Consider the following 25,328-nt stretch of genomic DNA (forward strand, 5'->3'; position numbering starts at 1 on the left):
ATTAAAAAAAAAAAAAGATAGTGGATGTAAATCATGTCACAGTGTCTGGTACATAATAAAGTATATTATAGATGGTGGTGGTGGTTGCAGTAGTAAGTACAAATTTGTATACAAATTTCACTTTTTTGAAATTCAGCTCTAGACGTAGGAGGGATCATAGAGATGGAAATGCACTGTATGCCTACAGAAAATAAATTAACTTAGAAATTTGTCATGACACTTAAAGGAAACTAGTCAGCAGTGTTGCTCTTATTTCCTGTTTTTTTCCCTTTCACTGTAATATCTGTTCTGTTTTTTGATTCCTGTTGAAGGCAGTGCTCTGTATCTTCCCTTCCTCCATCTCTGTTTAACAGCTGTTAACTTACATAAATGAAAGACATAATTTGAAATTCTTCGTGGATATTTACAGGCTATGTTTTGAAATCTGTATCCTGGGATCCCTGGGTGGCTCAGCAGTTTAGCGCCTGCCTTCAGCCCAGGGTGTGATCCTGGAGACCTGGGATCGAGTCCCACATCAGGCTCCCTGCATGGAGCCTGCTTCTCTCACTGCCTGTGTCTCTGCCTCTCAATTCTCTCTCTCTGTGTCTCTCATGAATAAATAAATAAAATCTTTAAAAAAAAAAAAAAATCTGGGCAGCCCAGGTGGCGCAGCGGTTTAGCGCTGCTTGCAGTCTAGGGCGTGATCCTGGAGACCCTGGATCGAGTCCCACGTCAGGCTCTCTGCATGGTGCCTGCTTCTCCCTCTGCCTGTGTCTCTGCCTCTCTCTCTCTCTGTGTCTCTATGAATAAATAAAAAATCTTTAAACAAACAAACAAAAAACATTAAAAAAAATAAATCTGTATCCTATATTTATTGATAATAACTTAAAACGTACAAGACATTGCTATTTATATTTATGCCCATGTTTACAGAATTGGAACAGTACTTTTTTTTTTAAATGACACGATCTGATTTTCACTGTTTATTTTTTTAAATATTTTATTTATTATGGAGAGAGAGAGAGAGAGAAAGAGCGAGCGAGCAAGCAGAGGAAAGGGTAGAGGGATGGGGAGAGGGAATCCCAAGCAAACTCTGCACTGAGCATTGAGCCCAATGCGGGGCTTGATCCCAGGACCCTGAGATCATGACCTGAGCTGAAATCAAGAGCCAGACACTTAACCGACTAAGCCATACTGGTGCTTCTGGAACAGTACTTTCTTATATCCTGCTAAAAAGATTGAAGATGTATATTACATTTGTACCAGCCTTAAGTCCTACCGAAACAAGGTTAAGTGTAAATAATTTTTTTTCTTTTCACACATTTATTCAGTTGAATATCAAGTTTTTCATTGGCTCAGAATTTCCAGAACTTTGAAGAATGAAGAGAAATAACAATGTATACAGGTATAAGTTAATTTTTTATGTTTACATTGATATAGACCATTTTGAAATTTGAGCAAATGTTTTAGAATGTACTTCTAAGTTTGGTACATTGTTTATTTTGGAAGCATAAAAGACCTTTCTGCATCCATTTGCCATTAAAAACATGCAAAAACCTACTAAAAAAACATGTTGCTAGAAGTTGGTGAGCTCTGGACTTGTAATCCTGTATAAGCAGAGTTGTAGCTTAAGTAATAATCCCAGAAATACAACATCCTGTCATTCACCTACCTCCCAGATTCCCTGTGAATTTATGGATTCCTGTGAAGCTTATGGTAAAACTTGATATGCTTGTAATAATCAATTTCAGACTAACTGTATAAATGATTTAAAAAGTAAGATGTAGGTGGAAGACCTTGAATATCTATAGATTTGTCCATCTATTTATTCTTAAGGCCGGCTTTTGTTGTTGAGTGTCTAGTGTATAGCAGGTATGTGATAGGCATGCTGAAGGGCAAAGTAGCACCTTCTTTTTGGTCAGAACGAAAAAAAAGATGCTGTCAGGTTCCAACTCTTCTCCCTTCTCAGTGGTATACCTAATCTGCAATCCTGACCTCAGTATTGATCTCTTAGTATCTTCAGCATTTTGTTGCTTTCTCCCATTTATTTCCTTATTATATATTATTTTTCAGGTTAGAACATATATATCCTGTCATGACAAAGGATTTTACGAAAAGGATTTTCCTTCATTTATGCAAATAATACATATTTTCAAGAAAATTTGTAAAAAATAAGAAATATAAATATGGGTTTTAGCATGAAACCATAAAGTTAACATTTATATATTATAGAATATATAATTTTATATATATTATACTCTGTATATTCTATATACGTATATATATTTTACATCTAATAGAATATTATAGAATATATAATTATATATATTATACTTTGTATATTCTATATATGTATATATATATTTTATATCTAATAGAATGTAGCCTGATAGTCTATTTAATTTTGTTGTGGTAATTCCTGTTGGCAGTTTCTGTTGCTATTTGCCTTTATAGTCCCTCTGTTGGTGTTCCAGCCAGAGCAGACTATTAAAAGTATGTTTGGCACTTGTATGCCAATGTTTATAGCAGCATTATTCACAATAGCCAAAGGAGGAAACAAGCCAAATGTCCATCAACAGATGAATGGATAAACAACAGATGAGTGGAGATCTATTTATCTATCTACCTACTTATCTATACCTATCTTTCAACCTTAAATATATCAAGTTTTTCATAGTCCAGAGTTTCTAACACCTTGTAGAATGAGAGAAGCATATATATAATGAAATATTATTCAGTCACAAAATGGAATGAAACTCTGATACATCCTGTGGTGTGGATAAATCTTGAAAACATTGTTGAATGACATAAGCCAGATGCAAAAGGACAAATATGATTCTACCAATGAATCTAGAATAGATAAATTTATACAGTCAGAAAATAGATGAGAGATTACCTGAGGCTGGAGGGAAGGAAGAATGGATACAGAGTTCCTCTTTGGGGTGATGAAAAAGTTTTGGAAATAGACAGTGGTAATGGTTGTACGACATTGTGAAAATAATTAATTCCAGTGAATTGTATACCTAAAAATGGTTACAGTGGTAAATTTTATGTTAAATATATTTTACCATAATTAGGAAAAAAAAATCTATTTAGAACTCTTAAGGGCATGTGGCTAGTTCACAGTTTTACTTCTGCGTGAGGTGATCTCTCTCATTCATGTTCCATCATGCTCCCCTAGTTCCTGCTCCATATTTTTTTTTTGAAACAGGCTGGCACTGATTATTTGAGTGGTATTTTATGGATAATTAAGAAAATTTTTTTTTGCTATAAATGTACATCACTCAGTGAAAAAATCTATAAATAAGAAACATTTTGAAAACAAAATGAAATCAGAAAAATTCTTTTTTTATCTTTAGTATACCTTATAAATAGTATGCTTTTCTTTCTCTTATCCTTTATCTCTTCCTGATCATCTCTCACTATTTTTGATATATATATTCTTTAATTATACAAGTTTTATATAACCAAATTGGAAATAATTGGGAAAAGAATGAAATTCTAACTAATATTCAAATTCTAACATAACCTTGGTTTTAATCTTGTGTATTTCCCCCCTTCCCATCTTTTTTGATTTTATTTTATTTTTTATTTTTTTAAGATTTTATTTACTTATTCATGAGAGATACACAGAGAGAGAGAGAGAGAGAGGCAGAGACACAGGCAGAGGGAGAAGCAGGCTCCATGCAGGGAGCCCGATGTGGGATTCAATCCCGGACTCCAGGATTATGCCCTGGGCTGAAGGCAGGCACCAAACCGCTGAGCCACCTGGGCTGCCCCCCCCTTCCCATCTTAACACCACAGTAATGAAAACCTATTTACAACAGCTTTTTAAACCTAGTACATCATTTCCAACTATCAAGAAAAATTACAAGATATACTAAAAGACAAAAAAGACAGTTTGAAGAGCTAGAACAAGCATCAGATCTAGCTTTAGGTATGGTAGGGGTATTGAAATTATCAGAACAAGAAAGAATTTAAAATAACTGATGAAAATGCTAAGGACTGTAATGGATAAGGTAGACCGCATGTAAGAATAGATGGACAATGTTAGATGAGAGATAGAAATTCTAAGAAAGAACCAAAAAAGAAATGCTAGAGATAAAAGACATTGTAGCAGTGTAACAGAGAAACACTGTAACCATTTGATGGGCTTAGTAGATTGGACTACTACTGGCTGAGGAAAGAATCTCTGAATCTCTCTGAAAGGAAAGAGAAAAAAGATGAAAAAAACAACAACAAAATATTCAGGAACTGTGGGACAGCTACAAAAGGTTTAACATATGCGTAATGAGAATTCCATAATGAGAAAAGGAAAGGAACAGAAGAAATATTTGAAACAGTAATGACTGAGAATTGCCCCAAAATAACATCAGTTAGTGAATCACAGAATACCAAGCAGTATAACTGTGAAAAACTACACTCAGGCATATCAGTTTCAAACTACAGAAAATCAAAGATAAAGAAAAAATTCTGAAAGAAGCCAGAGGAAAAACAAACCTTATCAATGGAGAAGTAATGATGAGAATTACAGCCAATTTCTCAGCAACCATGTAAGCAAGAAGAAAATGGAGTAAAGCATTTAAAGTGCTTAGAGAAAAAAACAAAACAAACTCAACCTACAATTTTGTATCTTGCAAAACTATCCTTCAAAAGTGAAGGAGAAATACTTTCTCAAACAAAAATGAAGAGTATTTATTGTTAGTAGACCTGCCTTGCAAGAAATGTTAACTTTTTTAGAGAGAAGAAAAATAATACATATCAGAAACTGGAATCTACATAATGTAAGGAAGAGCATGGGAAAAGGTATAGGTGAAGGCAAAATACCTTTTATTTTTATTCTTAATTGTTCTAACAGATGTTTCTTCAAAATAATAGGAACTGTGTATATGATTATAAATGCTTATGTTTATATATATGCTTAGTCATAAGTGAAATGAATGACAGCAATGATACAAGGGATGGGGACAGTTACAATTATTTTATTATTATAGGGTGCTTACACTATCCCGGAAATGGTATAGTGTTATTTAAAAGTGGAATTTGATTAGCTATACATGTATATTGCAAACCCTAGGCCAACCATGAGGAAAAGTAAAAGAGGGGACACTTGGGTGGCTCAGGGGTTAAGCGTCTGCCTTTCACCTCAGGGTGTGATCCTGGAGTCCCAGGATTGAGTCTCACATCAGGCTCCCTGCATGGGGCCTGCTTCTCCCTCTGCCTATGCCTCTCTCTCTCTCTCTCTGTGTCTCTGCCTCTCTGTGTGTCTCTCATGAATAAATAAATAAAATCTTAAAAAAAAAAAAAGGAAAAGGAAAAGAAAATGTATAAGGGATATACCAAAAAAGACAGAAAATGCAATTGTATAAAATGCTCTCTCAGAATCACAAAGGGCAGGAATGCCTATGTGGTGCAGTTGGTTGGGCCTTGGACCCTTGGTTTTGGCTCAAGTTGTGATTTTGGCATCATGGGATCGAGCACTGACCTGAGTTCCCTGCTCAGCATGGAGTCTGCTTAAGATTCTCCCTCTGCGCTTTCCTCTTGTGCACACTCACTCTCTCCCAAATAAATGAATCAGTTAAAAAAAAAAAAATACAAAGGGCAGAAAAACAGGAAAAGACAAAAATAGAAACAAAGAACAAGGGAAACAAATAGAAAACAGTAAATGCATATGGTAGATGTTAATTCAGTTATATGGGTATTCACTTTGAATAACCGTGGTCTAAAGACACAAATGAAAAGATAGTGGTTATTAGTGTGGATCAAAAAACAAAATCCAATTCTGTTGTCTACTAGAAATCCTCTTTATTTATTTTTTAAAAGATGTTTATTTTATTTTAGAGACAGAGTAAGTGTGAGCAGGGGAAGGAGTAAAGGGGGAGGGAGAGAGAATCTCAAGCAGACTCAAGCCCATGAGGGCCTCACTTTCACAACCCTGAGATCATGACTTCAGCTGAAATCAAGTCATGCTCAACTGAACCACCCAGGTGCCTCAGAAATCAATCTATCTTTCTTTCTTTCTTTCTTTCTTTCTTTCTTTCTTTCTTTCTTTCTTTCTTTCTTTCTTTCTTATCTTTCTTATCTTTCTTATCTTTCTTATCTTTCTATCTATCTTTCATCTTATCTATTCATGAGAGACATGGGAGGGAGAGAGAGAGAGACAGAGACACGGGCAGAGGGAGAAGCAGGCTCCATGCAGGGAGCCTGACATGGGACTCGAACCCGGGTCTCCAGGATCACACCCCAGGCTGACGGTGGAGCTAAACTGCTGAGCCACCTGGGCTGCCCAGATATCCACTTTAAATGTAAAGATGCATATAGATTAAAAAGTGGTTGGAAAAAGATATAAAAGATAAACCAGGCTAACACTAATTAAAAGAAAGGAGTAACTATATGTATATATTTTTAAATTATTTATTTATTTATTTAAGAGACAGCATGCATGAGTGGAAGCAGGGCAGAGGGAAAAGGAGAGGGAGAGAGAATCTCGAGCAATTCCATGCCCAGTGTGGAGCCAGATGCATGGATTAATCTTGAGATCCAGAAATCATAACCTGAGCTGAAATCAAGAATCCGAGGCTTAACCAATTGAGCCATTCAGGCACCCTGCAGGAGTAACTATATTAATTTCAGATAGAGGAGAGTTCAGATGAAGGAAAGCTTTCAGAGATAGAGGGGAATTACATAATGATAAAGGAGTCACTTCTCCAAGAAGGCGTAACAATCCTTAATATCCTTAATAGGTGGAATCCTTAATATGCACCTAAAAACAGAATATCAAACTAAATGAGGCAAAAACTGATAGAATTCCAAGAAGTAGATGAATCTACTACCAAAATTGGAGATTTGATTACCCTTCTATCAGAAATGGACAGATCTAGCAGACAAGTAGGGACATAATTGAGCTAAACGACATTAGTAATCAATTGATTATAATGGATGTCTATAGACTACTTCATCCAACATCTGCAGAATGCACATTCTTCTCAAGCTCACATGAACACTCATCAGGATAACTGCATCTTGGAACGTAAAACCAATTCCTTGAAGGACACAACCTGCCAAAACTCATGTAAGAAGAAATAAACAATCTGAATAGGTCATATGTGTTAAGGAAATTGAATCAATAATTAATAACCTTCCGGAACAGATAATACCAGGGCCAGATAGGGTCACTGCTGAATTCTACCAAATATGTAAGGAAGAAGTACCAGTTCTCTACAATCTTTTTCAGAAGATAGAAGCAGAGAGAATGCTTAATAACTCATTCTATGAGGCCAGCATTACCCTAATACCATAACTGGATGAAGATACTATAAGAAAAGAAACAGACTCATATCTCATGAATATAGTTTTTATATATTTTTTTAGTACAAAAATTCTCAAATATTAGCAAATGGAATCCAATAATATGTAAAAAGAATCACATACCATGGCCAGGTGGGATTTATCTAAAATATGAAAGGCTGATCTAACTTTTGAAAATCAATTAATATAATACATCACTTCAACAGACTAAAGAAGAAAAATCACATGAGCATATCAATAGATGTAGAAAAGCATTTGACAAAATCTAATCCCCAGTCATGATAAAAACTCATAATAAACTAGAGGAGAACTTGATAAGGATATATCTTGATAAAGATATATTAAAAAACTTGATAAAGATACGTATAAAAATGTGTACAGTATTTTACAACATTAAGTACAACATCATACTTAATTACCAATGAGAAATTTGAAGCTTTCCTACCAAGATCAGGAACAAGACAAGGATATTCCCTATTACCACTGCTTTCAACATCATACTAAAAGTCCTAGTTAATGCAATAAGGTAGGAAAAGACAAGGTGTACAGGGTTTGGGAAAGAACTAAAAAAACCTCTCTTTGTTCACATATGCTGTAATTGTCTGTGTAGAAAATCTGAGATACGTAGGAGGAAAACCTCCTCTGAAACTAATGCACTTAGGGATGTGCACTTAACATCCCTAACCTAATTTAACATCATAGCTTCAGCTAGTGGACCTTAAACATGCTCAGAACACTTAGAGTGGCCTACAATTGGGCAAAATCATGACACAAACCTATTTTATAATAAAGTGTGGAATATTTCATGTAATTTATTGAATACTGCAATGAAAGTGAAAAACAGGATAGTTGTATGGATACCGAATGGTTTTATCAGTTGTCATAACTTACTGTCATGACTGTGCAGCTGATGGGCAGCTGTGGCTCCACTGCCATTGCCCAGCTTCACAAGAGCATTTGTACCACATGTTGCTAGCTTGGGAGAAAAGATCAAAATTTAAAATTCAAAATATAGTTTCTACTGAGTGTGTAGCGCTTTCACGCCATCATAAAGTTGAAAAATTGTAAGTTAAATCATGGACTGTTTTCATAGTACAGTAACAGGAAAAAATGTTAGTACACAAAGTCAGTTGATTTTTCTATGTATATAGGAATGAACAAGTGGAATTTGAAATTGAAAACAACACTATTTACTATCTCAAAAATGAAGCATATTTAAATCTAATGAAATATGTTCAAGGTCTGACATAACTAATGAAATACGTACAAAGTGTATGTGAGGAAAACTAAAACTCTGGTGAATGAAATCAAAGAACTACTGAATAAATGGAGAAATAGTACATGTTTATTGATAGGACTACCCAATATTGTAAAAAAGTCAGTTTTTCCCAACTATGTAGATACAATGCAATCCAAATCAAAATCCCAGAAAATTATTTTGTGGATATTGACAAACTGATTGTAAAGTTTATATGGAGAAGCCAAAGACTCAGAATAGCACAGTTTTGAAGGAGAAGAAAGGTGGAAGACTGCTGCTACTTGACTTCAAGATACATACTTAAGCTACAGTAATCAAGGCAATAAGATATTGGTGAAAGAATAGACAAATGGATCAATGGAACAGAGTGGAAAGCCCAGAAATAGACCCATAAAATATAGTCAACTAATTTTCAACAAAGGAGCAGAGGCAATAAAATGGATAAAAATAAAAGATAATTTTTTTTCAATAAATAGTGCTGGAGCAATTAGGCTTCCACATGCACAAAAATGAATTTAAGTATAGATTTTACATCCTTCACAAAAATTAATTCAAAATAGATCCAACACGAAAATGTAAAATGCAAAGCTATAAAAACTCTTAGGAGATAACAGTAGAAATTTTAGGTGGCCTTAGATTGGTAATGATTTATTAGATGTAACATCAAAGGCTTGATCCCTGGACTTCATTAAAATTAAAAATTTCTCCCAAGCCACAGACTGGGAGAAAATATTTTCAGAAGACATATTTGATCATGTACTGTTACCTAAAATATTCAGAGAACTTTTAAAACTCAACATTGAGAACACAACCTAATTTAAAAATAGACCAACGATCTTAACATACTTCACCAGAGAAAATCTACAGATGGCAAATAAGCATATGAAAAGATGCTCCACATAATGTGTCATCACGAAAATGCAGATTAAAACAATGATGAGATACCACTATACTCCTAGTGGAATGGCCAAAATCTAGAACACTGAAAACACCAAATGCTAGTAAGAATGTAGAGCCACAGGAACTCTCATTCATTATTAGTGGGAATGCAAAATGGTACACTCAATTCGAAATACAGTTTGGCAGTTTCTTATAAAACTAAATTCAGAAGTTTATATGAATGCAATTCAGAAGTCATGCTTCTGGGTATTTACCTAAAGGATTTGAAAAACTATGCCCACAGAAAAAGCTGCTTTATTTCTAGTTGATAAAACTTGAACTCAACCGAGATATCTTTCAATAGTTGAATAGATAAATAAATTGGTACATCAAGACAATGGAATCATATTCAGTGCTAAGAAAGAAGGAGCCATCAAGCCATGACATACATGGAGAATGTTCTTTCTCCCTCCTGCCCTCCATACCCAGGGTGGAGCCCAGTGCAGGGCTTGAGTTCATGACCCTGAGGTCAGGAGTCAGATGTTTAACTGACTGAGCCACTCAGGCACCCCTTAAATGCCTATTTATAAGTGAAGGAAGCCAGTCTGGAAAGGCTATACACAATGTAATTCCATTAACATGACATTCTGTAGAAGGCAAAACTATAGAGATAATGTAATGCTCAGTGGTTGCCAAGAGTTGAGGGGATTGGAAGGAGAGCATAGGATAATTTTTAGGGCAGTATAGCTACTCTGTATGGTACTATGATGATGAATACTTGTCATTATACATTTGTCCAAAACTATAGAATGTACGACACCAAGAGTGTACCCTAATGTAAACAATGGGCTTTGAATGATAATAGTGTCCCATTACTTTTATCAGTTGTAGCAGATATTCTATGTGGTGGGGCATGTTGGTGTTGGGAGGCTATGTATGCATGAGGGCAAGGGATATTTGGGAAATCTGTACCTTCTGCTCAGTTTTGCTGTGAACCTAAAACTGTTCTAAAGAATAAAGTCTATTTAACACAAAACCAAAACAACCACAGAAATTACAAAATACCTCGTTGTTTTGTGCTTTGCTTTATTGTGCTTGCAGGTGCTATTTTTTACAAATTGAAGGTTTGTGGTAACTCTGGCTAAGCAAGTCTATTGGCACCATTTTTCCAATAGCATTTCCTTATTACTTCATTTTTCTGTCACATTTTGGTGATTGTCACAATATTTCAAACCTTTTCATTATCTGTCATGGTGATCTGTGATCAGTGATTACAACTTGCTAAAAGCTCAGATGATAGCATTTTTTAGCATTAAAATAGTTCTAAATTAGGTATATGCATTGTTTTCTTAGACATGCTTTTTACACACTTGATAGACTACAATATAGTGTAAACAACTTTTATATATACTGGGACACCAAAAAATTCATTTAACTCTCTTTATTGCAGTGGTCTGGAACTGAACCCACAATATCTCTGAAGTATGCCTATAGAGGACAGAGAAAAATTTTTGAGAATGGAAGTCTTTAAAGTACAAAAGGAAAGTTTTCTCTGTCTGCTTTTATTTCCCTTGCTAAATTTTCACTCTCTTGAGGTAGCTGTTAATAGCTTGAAAAATAACCTATCAAAAAATAGAATTATACTGCACATCCTATTCTTCACCAATAACTGATTGGTTCCATCATATTGGGAATTTCATTTTTTTTTTAATGGCTCCATTCTGTTGTATACTGTTGTCATTTATCTGCTCATTCTTTAATGGGCATTGAGATTATCACCAATGGTTTCATATTAGAAATAGTTCTGTGAGGGCAGCCCCTGTGGTGCAGCGATTTAGCGCTGCCTGCAGCCTGGGGTGTGATCCTGGAGACCCGGGATTGAGTCCCACGTCACGCTCCCTGCATGGAGCCTGCTTCTCCCTCTGCCTGTGTCTCTGCCCCGCCCCCCTTTGAATAAATAAATAAATAATAATCTTAAAAAAAAGAAATAGTTCTGTGATTAATTTTAGTACATACATCCTTAGACACGTTCCTGAGTCAGCTTATGCACATGTAAATTTTGTTATATATACTTCCATATAGTCTTTCAAAACAACTTCATTTACTAATGTATGTGCTGACAGTAATGTGTTTGAAAATATTCATTTACTTTATTCAAAGCATTGGATTTTTATAATGAAATATTCCAAACTCAGAAGATATTAAAAAAAGTGTAATAAATGCCTATATTCCCATCACCAACCTTAACAAATAAAGCATTACAAAGCACTTCTAACCATTGTGTCCCCCTCCTTCCAAACATATTTTTATGCTCATGAATATGTATATATTTATAAACAATACAACATATAGCCATAATATATTTCATAGGGTAGTTAGCATGGTTCTTGATAACCCTCTTCCTGATACTTACATTCTGTATAGTTTCCTTCTACACTAAAAATGACTTGTGGAATAAATAGGTTATTGCAGAAATGAAAGAATGTGACTTAAGATGCAAGGTCATATAAAGTATTACATCTTCTGTTTTACTTATTTATTCTGGGGGAAGTCAGCTGCCACACTGTGAGGATACTCACCAGTTTTCTAGAGAGGTTCTCATGTGAGGAGCTGCAACCCTCTGCTAATAACCATGTGCAGGAGACATCTTGAAGCATCTTGAAGCAGATTTTCTAGGCCCAGTCAAACCTTCAAAGATGATAGCACTGGCCAAGAGCTTGCCTGCTATTTTATGATAGGTCCTGAGCCAGAATCACCCAGTTAAACTATGACTTAAATCCTGCCACACAGAAACTGTGAGATAACTAATATTTGGTATATTAAGCTTCTAGATTTGGGGGTAATGGAAGAAGGAAAGAGAGAGATAAATAGGTAGATATGGGAACCTTGGTCCATGCTTTGAATTATTTTCAAGAGAGACTAGGAGAATGATTATCTGGTACTTTTTAGAATTAGATGGGGGAAATTCCAGAATACTAATGGGGATGCAGATGTTGGGTGGTCAGAAAGAATGACAGCACAGTTGACCTTTGAAGAACATGGGGCTTAGGGGATGCAGAACCTCTGCACTGTTAAATCCATGTATTACTTTTGACTCCCTGAAAACTTAACTATTGATAGCCTACTGTTGACTGGAAGCCTTACTGATAACATAAACAGTTGATTAACATATTTTGTATGTTATATGTATTATATGCTATATAAAGTAAGCTGGAGAAAAGATGTTATTAAGAAAGTCATAAGAGAAAATACATTTATAGTACTGTATTGTAAAAGGTCTGTATAAGTGTACCCACACAGTTTAAACCTGTGTTGTTCAAGGGTCAACTGTAAATGGGTTTTTGACTGCACAAGTAGTGGGAGGGTTGGCACCCTAACTGCTGTGTTGCTCAAGGGTGAACTGTATATACTTTTCTGTGGCGTTTGCCATATTGTAATTGTTCCCATGTTTGTCTCCTCACACTCTATTAGGGTGAGCTACTTGGGGATAGGACAAGACAAGAACTATGTGTCTTACTCATCATCCCACTCAGTGCCTGGCCCTGTACTTACCCTAAGTATTTTTGTAGTGGATGTAAAGACCTTAGAAGGAATATTAAATCCCTGAAGCGTAGGTAGCCAGATTTTTGAGTCATTGTCAGATAGCATGTTAAGACCGCCCTATTTCTTCTAAAAAGTAGGCATTGGTCAACTTCTGAACTACTACTGCTGATTTGGCTGTAGGAGTTTGGCACTGATTTTGAAGTTCATGATATTTGGCTCTTTGCCTGTTTTTTTTGTTTTTGTTTTTGTTTTTTTAAGAGGAGGAGAGAGAGGGTGGAGGAGGGGCAGAAGGAGAAGGAGAGAATTTTAACCAGGCTTCATGCAGGGCTCAATATCACAATCCTAAGATGATAACTTGAGCTGAAATCAAGAGTCTGTCATTTAACTGAGCTACCCAGGTGCTCTGATATTTGACTTCTACTTTGCTATTGTTCTCTGGAGCTTGGATTAGAGAATGTTTTCTGTAGATTTAATTTCAGACTCCTAGGCATATTAACTGAAGCTAAATATTTCCTTTCTTTTTTTCAAAATATGAAAGAATTATAAAGACCTATAGGCCTTTTAATTGAGGACTTTGCTGGTGTATGTACAGGAGGCATTACTACTTACATTCTAATAGATTTTTTTTTTTTGTTTTTGAATTATGGAAAGATAATATATTACCAGCAAGAGGGTATTATATCCAATTTTAGAATATCTGGGTTTGAGTCTTTTAGTTTTTATTAGTAAGTCTAAGCCTCTCCAAGCTTGTTTTGTATTTGGAAAAATTCTCGATTCAGTTCCACCAATTTCAGCACCCCTTGCCAAATAACCACAGAATGCTAGTTTCTCCTGTCACAGTAAATGGCACCACTGATTGCTCAAGTCAGAGTAGATTACACTCATGTTTTTTCTTTCTCCTTCATTCTTTTTCACTTTCATTTAATCATAGTTACTTTGTTTCATTTTCTACAATATCTTGCATGCATCTGTTTCCTTTATCTCTGCTGCCCCCATAATAGCCTAAACCTTAATGATTTCTCACCTAGATTTCTCTTTCTTCCTAGTCTCTCTACTTCAGCTTTTATTCTGTGTAATTTGTAGTTTAAAAGGAGAGTACTCTTTTTATAAAACAGAAAATATCAGATTTTACTTTGCATATTTAAACTCTTGTGATTTCCAGTTGTACTCCAAATAGATTCCAAATTCCTTTCCTGTAAGGCTATTAATGATTGGGTACCCATTGACTTCTCATCTTTCTACACATTTAGTTATTTATTTATTCATTCATTCATTCAAGACACAGAGAGGCAGAGACATAGAGGGAGAAGTAGGCTTCCCACAGGGAGCCTGATGTGGGACTCAATCCCTGGACCCCCAGATCACACCTTGAGCTCAAGGCGGATGCTCAACTGCTGAGCCACCCAGATGTCCCTACACTTCCCTTTAAATTACTATGTATTAGCTATAATGGTCTCCTATTTTTTTTTTAAGATTTATTTATTTATTTTTATTTATGACACAGAGAGAGAAAGAGGCAGAGACACAGGAGGAGGGAGAAGCAGGCCCCATGCTGGGAGCCTGACGTGGGACTGGATCCCGGGACTCCAGGATCGCGCCCAGGGCTGGCAGGCGCCAAACCGTTGAGCCACCCAGGGATCCCCCCTAATGGTCTCCTCTTATCTTAGTTCTTCTAACCTGTGCTGTTCAATATGGAGGCCACAAACCACGTATTGAGCACTTGAACTGTGAGTAGTCTGAATTGAGATGTGCTATAAGTGTAAAATATACACTGAATTGCACCCTTAGTATTAAATAAAGAATGTAAAATATTTCATTAAAATCTGTCAAAAATAATGTTTTGGATATATTTGGGTTAAAAGATACAATTTCACTTTCTTTTGTTCTTAAAGTATAGCTCCTAGAAAATTTAAAATAACTAATATTTGCATTTGTGGTCTACCTCATATTTGTATGGGATAGACAGACCTTCTCTAACCCACTAAGCTTTTAAATTCCTCAGGGCCTTTATACATGTCGTCTCCCTAACTCTGTTTTTTTGCCTAGATCTTTGCGCAGCTGGCTGCTTCTTGCCCATCTTCTAAATCTTAAGTTGAACATTGCCTCTTGGGAAAGACAGTCTTTAACCAGTCTATCAAATTAAGTTATTGTTTGTTGCCTTTAAGTCATATATCTTTCTCCACATTTGTTCAGTCTTTTACTTCTTAACTAGCTCCATGAGGGGAAAGAACATGTCTATTTTATGACTATATATTCATATGTATTCAATACCCAATAAAGTACTCTTTTAGAGTAGGTTCTTAATAAATACGTGTCAAATGAGTAACACAGGACTATCTTCTCGAATCTGCTTTAAGGATCAACTGTGTGGAACTATTTTATAAACTATAAAGGGCTGTACTAATTTATATGTAGAAAAGCTGAATAAATTGGTTGTATACCTCTGGAAATTAAGATTTAATTGGATGAAGCAAAATCTGTGACTTTAGCTTGCATTTCAGTGTGTTCTTCAATTTTTTCATCTAATAGTTTGACACATTATTCATGTATTATATCACCTAGAGCTTTTGAGAGTTATGTTTTGTAAACATTCCTTAAAAACCATTACTTCTATTCCTTTCCTTTAGAAGTTTTTTTTTTTTTCTATACCTTTAATTTTCTTTGTAGGGATAGTTAGGTGTTTTAAATAGTATCAGACCTCAGAAATAGCAGGTGCTAAAATACTTGCAAATGAACACCTGTTCCTTTCAGTTTTGGCAGTATATTTTTCTTGGCAATCCCAGAATACAGCTCATTATGCTAGTAAGTATTCAGGCATCTTTCATGCTTAAGTTATGAGTGAAAGTCTTTAAGAAATTACCTCTGTAGGAAGGATACTTGTCACAAAGTTTAGTTTAATTTGATTTTTTTTTTCCTTTGGTAGTTATACAGCTGTATTTGTATATAAGAAAATAAAGGGTGAGAGCAACCCTCTCGAGTCCCTTTCCTCTTCAGGAGTTTTGTATTATCACTTTACTATCGTTCAAAAAACCTTGCTTTGCTGCCCTCCCCTGTCCCCCCAAAAGAAAACACGGGTGACTAACATAGTTTGTAACTTTACTGATTATGAGACCATCAATAACAGCAGAAGTCTGGAGGAGGTGGAGGAAGATAATTCTTTGTAAACTGTTAAAGATGAGGACAAAAAACAAGCAAGATTCCAAATATAGTTTTGAAATGTGTGATTAGTTTACATCTCTGAAAAAGCTTAGGAGATCTGTTGGGAGCACCTGGGTGGGCCTTTTTAATAGTAATCATAGTAGTAGTAGTAGTAGAAGCAGTAGAGAGAGTAATGTAGTAATAATGACAAACATTTGAGTGCTTACTATGCCAAGAAGTGTTCTGAGTGTCACAAAACATTTAATTTTCATGCAAAGCATAGGGGATTGATATGCTTATTTATTTAAACAAATATTTTATTTGTTCATGAAAAAGAGAGAAAGCGAGTGAATGAGTGCAGGAACATGAGAGAGCACAAGTCAGGGAGAGGAGCAGAGAGAGAGGGAGAAGCCCACTCTCCTCTGAGCGGAGCGGGGAGCCAGATCCCGTGCTTGATTCCAGGACCCTGGGATCATGACCTGAGCAGAAGGCAGACGGTTAACTAACTGAGCCACCCAGGCATTGATATACTTATTAATCCACTTCTTTTCAGATGAGGGATTGAGGTGTCAATTGGTTAAGTAAATTGCTTAAAGTCACACAGCTAGTTAAGTGGTAAAGATGATTAGAACCTGGGTATGGAGTTTGTATTTGATCCAGCCTAGAATAAAAATAAGTGACCAAAGATAGATTTATGGGGGACAACATTTGATAAAGCATAGAAAGGATCCAACAAAGAAAATTCCTGAGAAGTAGAAGGAAAGCCCTAAGAACAGGTTGTCATAAAAGCCTTGGGAAGAGAGAGAAGAAAAAATGATAGTAGGAAAATAGCTGCATTTATTGAGTGCTGAGTATTATCTGTTTTACAAATAAGAAGCTGAAGCTTAATATCAGCAGTAAGCAGAGGACCTGGGGTTGAACCCAGGTCTCTAATGTCATAGCCCAGTGTTCAACCACTGAGTCATGCTTTGTAACAATATCAAGTGAGGCTGTGTGAGATGAGAACTTGTGGAAAGTAGCAGTTAAATTGGGAAGAAAGGTAAAATCAGAAAGCCAGTTCAAGGCATACAATAGTTGAATAATAAGAATTTAAGAAAGAGGAAATTTAGGGAGTATATCATCAAAGAAATAAATCAGGAAAACTTCTCAGAACTGAAGGACATGAGTTTTCTAAGTTAAAAGAGCCCATCAAAGTGCTAAATAAAATACTGGCATCAAGGCATTTCATCGCAAATTTTAGCAATTAAGGATCAAAGAGAAGATGAAGTTCCCAGAGGTGAAAGGAAATAGGATAATTAACATAATTAGAGTGGCTTCAGACTTTTCAAGAAAAGTAATGGAAGATAAAAGACAACTGAGGGCAATGGTCTTCAAAAATCTGAGGCCAAATTATTTCTAATGTGGTTTATAATGCAGCTGAACTTTCAAGTGTTACAGTGGAATAAAGGTATTTTCACATAGGCAGTGTCTTATATTTACCTTTTAGGTAGCTATGAAAAGAGGTAACCCGCCAAAATGAGAGAACGTATCAAGAAAAAGGAAGATAGACATGGGATTTAGGAAACATTATCCAACCCAAAGAGAGGTGAAGGAAAAACCTGGATCCTAGTGAAGGGAGATCCCCAGGTGGTAGTTGAGCACCAGGTATAAATAGCAGCCAGTTCAGAATGGAGCAGGTCAGAGTGTTTTAAAGTGGGAATGTTCAAAAATAAAAACTTGATTAGAGATGAGGAGGGCTGTCAAGCATTCCCTGCATCATAATATCCTCTGTTATTTTACGAAGAAATTCATTCATACCTATTTTTTTTTTAAAGATTTTATGTATTTATTCATGAGAGACACAGAGAGAGAGAAAGAGAGAGGCAGAGACACAGGCAGAGGGAGAAGCAGGCTCCATGCAGGGAGCATGACGTGGGACTCGATCCTGGGTCTCCAGGATCATATCCTGGGCAGAAGGCTGTGCTAAACCGCTGAGCCACCCGGGCTGCCCCAAACCTAGAATTTTAAAAACAGCTTCCTACATATATAATTCATGTACTATACAATTTACCCATCTAAAGTGTACAAATCAGTGGTTTTTAATTTGTCCAGATATGTGCAACCATCATCAGAGTCAATCTTAGAACATTTTCATTACCTTAAAAAGAAACCTTGAACCCTTTAGCTCCCTGACCCTCCTCTCCCTGAAGTCCTAAGCAATCACTAATCAGTTTTCTGTCTATAGATAATGCCTATTCTGGACATTTCTTACAAGTGGAATCATATGTAGTATTTCGTGACTCTTTGACTTAGCATAATGTTTTCAATATTATCCATGTTATGGAATATGTCAGTGCTTCATTTCTTTTTATAGTTGTGACATAGTTTGTAAAGTGTAAATTTAATTACAAACTGCTTTGCCATTGAACTAAGCTCTTGTATATCTGTACTGAAATGTTTCTAATTTAGTCTCAATGAAAATATAACTATTTATAATAAAGTCTTCAAATTACTTATATCCTGTATCACTCAAAAAAACAAGATTCTTGGGGCACCTGGGGGGCTCAGTGGCTGAGTGTCTGCCTTCAGCTCAGGGAGTGATTCCAGATCATAGGTCCGGGGATCAAGTCCATATTGGGCTCCCTGCAAGGAGTCTGCTTCTCCCTCTGCCTGCCTGCCTGCCTGTCTGTCTCTCTCGGTCTCTTATGTATAAATAAATAAAATCTTTAAAAAATAAACCCCAAATTCTTAACTTTAAGAAAATAGCCTACTTGTTAAAGGAAAGGACTTCCTTGAAATTCTTATTTCTTGGCATTACTTTAGCATGCTAATCAAAATGCCATTTTAATAGCAGTGGAAAAGTAATGATGTGGTTTAAATACATTTGACTCTGAGCCACAAATCAAGGATAAATTTTCCTAACTGACTTAAATTCTATTCTCTCAGGCCTCTGAAGCATTAATGTAATTTTCTGGTTCTAATGTCTACTGATTTTATTTTAGTGTACTGTCCTTGTATCTACTTATATCACACTACAAGTATATAAAAAGATGGTCTTTCTCCACTATGTGAGCCCTCGATCCCCTCGAAAACAATTTCAGAATGCTGTCTTTACTAATAATTTATACTTTAGTTTCCTGGTTTCAGTTAATTTTAAGTATTGTTAAATAATTATGTGAGATAATATACTGTTCCAGTTACGATAGCTGTATAACAAACCACCATAAAACTCTGTGGCTTAAGATAATTGCTTCACTGTGTCCGTGGATTCTCTGGGTCAGGAATTTGGACAGAGCATTAGGAGAAAGGCTTGTCTCTCCTTCAAAATGCCTGTGCAGCAGAGAAGCTGGGAAGACTTAGAGGCTGGAGTTGATTCTTCATTCCTGTCCAGCGGTTGATGCTGGGACCTCAGCTGGGCTGTTAGCCAGAATGTCTATATTTGACCTTTCTGTGTGGTCCTTATGTGGGCTAGTTTAGGTTTTTCAACAACATGGTGGCTGGGTTCCAAAAGTGAGTCTCGGTAGCCATTTTTGTTATATATTATTGGTTGAGGCAGTCAAAAGTTAACCCAAGGAGGTCATACCAAGATACATAGTAATTAAAATGGCAAAAAATAGTGATTAAGAGAGTTTTAAAAGTAGCAAAAAGAAATAAAACATTTACATACAAGGGAAAGGCCATAATACTATCCGCAGAGTTTTCAGGAAAAACTTTGCAGCTCAGATAGAAGTGGCATGATGTATTCAAAGTGCTGAAAGGAGAAAATCTGCTGCCAAGAATATATTCTATTCAGCAAGGCTATCATTCAGAATAGGAGAGATCAAGAGTTCCTAGCCAGATAGGAACAAGAGCTAAGGGAGTTCCTGACCACCAACCTAGCTCTACAAAAAATGTTAAAGGGGAACATTCTTTGAGTGGAAAGGAAAGACCATAAATAAGAGTAAGAAAAGTAGGAAGCACAAAAGAAGTAAAAATAAGTATATCTGTAAAAATCAATCAAGGGATTCACAAAAGGATGTAAAGTATGACACCATGTATCTAGAACATGGATGGGGATTCAGGGATGGAGAGAAGATATAGACTGCTATATGCAGAAATCCTTATATACAAACTGAATGGTAACCACAAATTAAAAACCAGTAATAGGTATAAAAAAAGAAAAGAAAGGAACTCAAGTATATCACTAAAGAAAGCCAACAAATTATGAGAGTATAGAGCAAAGGAAGAAAGGAACAAAGAACTACTAAAAACATGAAAAGCAAGTAACAAAATGGCAATAAGTACATACCTATCAGTAAGTACTCTGAATGTAAATGGACTTAATGTCAAAAGACACAGGGTAATGGAATGCATAAAACAAAACAAAACAAAAACCAACCAGGACTAGTAGAACAGATCAGTGAAACCAGGAGCTTGTTCTTTGAAAAGATCAACAAAATTAATAAACCTTTAGGTAGACTCATCAAAAAAGAAAAAAAGGCATCAGAAATGAAAGAGGAGAAATAACTAATACCACAGAAACAGAATTATAACAGAATATTATGAAAAATTATATGCCAACATATTGGACAACCTAGAAAAAATGGATACATTTCTAGAAACATACAGCCTCCCAAAACTGAATCAGGAAGAAATAGAAAATGAACAGACCCAATGTGGGGCTGGAACTCACAACCCTGAGACAGAGTTGCCTGCTTTCCCAACTGAGGCAGTCAGGCACCCCCACTCTCATCACTTTTAGTCAGCATAGTACTGGAAACCCTAGCTGCAGCATCAGACAAGAAAAAAGGAATAAAAGACATTCAAATCTGTAAGGAAGAAGTCAAACTGTCACTCTTTGCAAATGACATGATACTATATATATAAAACCCTAAAGACTCCACCAAAAAAAGCTACTAGAACTATTAAATGAATTCAGTAAGGTTGCAGGATACACGATCAATATTCAGAAATCCTTTGCATTACTATACATGAATAGCAAAGCTTGAAAGAGAAATTAAGAAAACAATCCCATTTACAATGGTACCAATAATAGTAAATATTAGGAATAAATTTAACCAAGGAGATGAAAGATCTATACTCTGAGAACTATAAAACGTCAATGAAAAAAATTGAAGATGACATAAACAAATGGAAAGACATTCCATAGTCCTGAATTGGAAGATACTGATACATGCCCGTGTTACCCAAAGAATCTACAGATATAGTGCAATTTCTATCAAGATACCAATAGCACTTTTCACAGAACTAGAATAAATAATCTTAAAATTTGGAACCATAGAAGACCCCAAATAGCCACAACAATCTTGGAAAAGAAAAAGCTGGAGGTGTCACAGCCCTAGATTTCCAGATATACTACATAGGTACAGTAATCAAAACAGTTTGGTATTGGCACAAAGTTTGAGACACATGAGAGCCCAGAAATAAACCTATGATTTTGTGGTCAATCAGTTCTTGACAAAGGAGACAAGAATATGTTATGAGAAAAAGACATCTCTTTAGCACATAGTGTTGGGAAAACTGGACAGCTATATGTAAAAGAATCAAACTGGACCACTTTCTTATACTGTAGACAAAAATAGAATTAAGGATCTAAATGTGAGACCTGAAACCATAAAAATCCTAGAAGAGAGCTCAGGCAGTAATTTCTCTGACATTGGCCATAGCAGTATTTTTTTAGATATGTCTCCTGAGGCAAGAGAAACTAAAGCAAAATATAAAGCCCTCCCAAAGGCAAAAATAAACTATTGGGACTATTTAAAAGCATAAACTTGGGATCCCTGGGTGGCGCAGCGGTTTGGCGCCTGCCTTTGGCCCGGGGCGCGATCCTGGAGACCTGGGATCGAATCCCACATCGGGCTCCCTGCATGGAGCCTGCTTCTCCCTCTGCCTGTGTCTCTGCCTCTCTGTCTCTCTCTGTGTGACTATCATGAATAAATAAATAAAATCTTTAAAAAAAAAAAAAAGAAAGAAAAGCATAAACTTGTATACTGCAAAGGAACCAGTCAACGAAACTAAAAGACAACTGACTGGGAGAAGGTATTTGCAAATGACATCCAATAAAGGGTTAGTATCTAAAATGTATAAAGAACTTACACAACTTAGCACCTAAATAACAATACAATTAAAAATGAGCAGAAGACATGAATAACATTTCTCCAAGGAAGACATACAGATGGCCAACAAAGTGAAAGATGCTCAATATCACTCCTCATCAGGGAAATGCAAATCAAAACCACAATGAGATTTCACTCCATACCTATGAGAATGGCTAACATCAAAAACACAAGAAACAAGTGTTGGCAAGGATGTAGAGAAAAAGGAACCCTCTTGCAACATGGATGGGAATGCAAGCCACTATGGAAACAGTATGGAGGTTCCTAAAAAAAATTAAAAATCGAATTCCCATATCATAATGGGTATTAGTGCATATTACTCAAAGAATATGAAAAACTAACTGAAAAGGATATTTGCACTCTTATGTTGATTGCAGCATTATTTACAATAGCCAAATTATGGAAACAGCCCAAGTGTCTATTGATAAATGAATGGATAAAGTAGAGAAAAACCAAAAAACAGACCTTGTTTTGTTTGTTTGTTTTTTAAATAGTGCTCCATGCCCAATGTGGGGCTTGAAATTATGACCCTGAGATTGAGCATTGTGTGCTGTACCAAATGAACCAGCCAGGCGCCCCCAAAAACAGACTCTTAACTATAGGGAACTGATAGTTACCAGAGGGGAAGTGGCTGGAGGGTGGGTGAAATAGACAAAGGGGATTAAAAGTACAATTATTTTGATAAGCACTAATATGCCCAATTACTAAATCTCTATATTGTGCACCTGAAACTAATATAACTCTGTATGTTAGTTACACTGGAATTAAAATAAAAATAAATTTTAAAAGAATAAAATAGTCATTTTTGGGAGTAAAGAGCATCCTTATAGTAAAATACAGAACAGTAGAAGAACCATGATCGTTTTTCATGGGAGATCCTATTAAAATCTTGTAGTAATATCTGAGAATCCTACTAAACTCTATTATTAAGATTTTACTTTTTTAGAACAGTTTTAGACTCACAGCAAGATTGAGTGGAGAGTACAGAGATTTCCCATATACTCCCTTGTCCTCCAACATACTTCGCTTCCCCCTTTTTCAGTATTCCCCATCTGCATGGTACATGTGTTACAATTGACGTACCTACATTGACACATCATAATTACCCCAAATCCACTAGTTTACATTAGAGTTCGCTCTTAGTGTTGTGTATTGGATGGATTTGGTCAAATGTGTAAGAATCTGTGTCCATCAGGTGGTATCATACAGTGTTTTTACTGCCCTAAGAATCTATGTGCTCTGCCTGTCCATCTCTCCCTTACTCCAGCCCCTAGCAACTATGGATCTTTTTACTGTTTCCATTGTTTTGCCTTTTTTGTATGGTTGGAATCATAGATTCTGTAATCATAGATTATGTAGTTTTCTGAGATTAACTAAGCCCTTTTAAAATTGAGATAATAATTCACATACCATAAATCCACTCACTTAAAGTTCAGTGGCATTTAGTACATTCACAAGGTTGTGTAGCCATCAGCACAATCCAATCCCAGAACATTTTTGTCACTCCAGAAAGAAATCCCATGCACATTGGCAGTCATCCCTTATCCCCTTGAAGTCACTGATCTACTTTCAATCTCTAGATTTGCCTGTTATGGACATTTTATAAAAATGAAGTCCTACAATATGTGTCATTTGTGCCTGATTACTAAGCATTTTTAATGATGGTTTTAACCTTTTCAAAGTATGTTCAATATTTAAAAATAAATGCATAACCTCTCTATGAGGTAGACAGGAACTTTGTGATGTAATGGCATTGTCAGATTTACTATGTCTTCATGACCTCAGTTTACCATAGGATGAGGGAAGGAGATTTAGAGGTGACAGGGTGGAGATTTGGAAAAGTACTGTAGAGTTAAAGGAAAAATAGAACATGATGATATTGAAAAATGAATCAGTCCTATGGGATTTTTAGAACCAAGAGTATTAAACTTTATTAAAATGCAACTGCAATTAAATACTCCAGTTATATTTAAGTATTTAACATTTAAAGATGAGATAATGAGCCTTCATTAGATCTAGATTGAATCTCGTATCAGTTGAATTTCAGCAAAGATTAAGGATGTCAGGATTGTGCTCTTGGTTATTTCAAACTCTTTAAATGGAAGCCTGTTGCTACAGTGTGCAGAAGGGGTATGAAAAGTTTATTTGTTTTAATAAATGAAAAATAAGCAAATAGGAATCTTTTGCTTTTCCTACAGTTAACTCTAGTAGAGAACTTTTATGTAATGGAAATGTGAAGTCTTAATTTTTGAAAGTTTGTAAGTATATTTGAAATTAATGGTTAGTATTAATAAGGGTAACAGTTTTCTGTAAATTTTACATTAGGTTTTCTATTTACTGTGATTACTGTGTTTACTGTGATTTACATTAGGCTTTCTGTTTACTGTGATGCAAATTAGTGCCATCTTCACAAATGAATTTGTAGTTGTAATTATGTAGAGAAGATCAATAGGATAACAAATCACAATAGGCTATTTTGTGGTATACCATGACTCCTACTATTTAAAGGAAGTTCTGGCTAAATTATCCTTTGGTTCCTGTCAGTCAGGCTTTTTGCCCTGAGGAGGTATGCTGCTGCTCTGTGCATTGGCGAGGCCTTCTTTTGCCTGGAAGCCTAAGTGATCTGCCCCATACTTCTTTTCCTTGGGTTCCACACTGTATCCGACTTGTCTTTCTTGGAGATTCTTCCCTCAACAGTGTGGGTCCCCTTATACCACCTATAATACTGTTTCTAAGAGAAGTAAGTTCTAAAATGAGTTACTAAAGATAAGAGGTGTTCTAAGGTGTTCTAAGGTTAAAAAAACTTCTGTCCCTTTCAACACTTGTAATCACATTTTTGTCTTAGAAGTTCCAGTCTCATATTGAGTTGCTCAAATATGACCTTAGAATCCCTTTTCCATTTTATCCTTTCCTTACATCAAAATATTCTGCTGGGTTGAGATGGAAGAAATAGGGCAGGGGGATAGAGAGAGAGTCATCTATGTTTTGAGGTGACAAAAAAGGCTTTGGGCAAACCATGAGAATAGTGTTTGCTAAAATAGTTTCAGTGGGATTGTATGTCTTGGTGTTGTAATTTCTGTGTGCATGAATTGCTATATATAACTAAGATTAGCTGAGACTTTGCTGAT

At 35.8% G+C, this 25,328-nt stretch overlaps 1 protein-coding gene across 5 annotated transcripts in view; it reads left to right on the forward strand.

Annotated features, from left to right (window-relative positions):
- Positions 1-25,328, forward strand: part of EVI5 (ecotropic viral integration site 5) — a 194,883-nt gene that overhangs the window by 20,097 nt on the left and 149,458 nt on the right. The window contains exon 2 of one of the 5 annotated variants that reach the window (XM_035718024.2): positions 1,311-1,384. The exons of 2 other annotated variants lie outside the window; for them this stretch is intronic. The gene's annotated coding sequence lies outside the window, so the exon portion shown is untranslated. 2 more of the 5 variants (XM_035718023.2, XM_035718026.2) reach the window with 2 other exon arrangements.

The sequence above is a fragment of the Canis lupus genome, chromosome 6, assembly GCF_003254725.2.
Source record: "Canis lupus dingo isolate Sandy chromosome 6, ASM325472v2, whole genome shotgun sequence".
Classification (NCBI taxonomy): domain Eukaryota; kingdom Metazoa; phylum Chordata; class Mammalia; order Carnivora; family Canidae; genus Canis; species Canis lupus.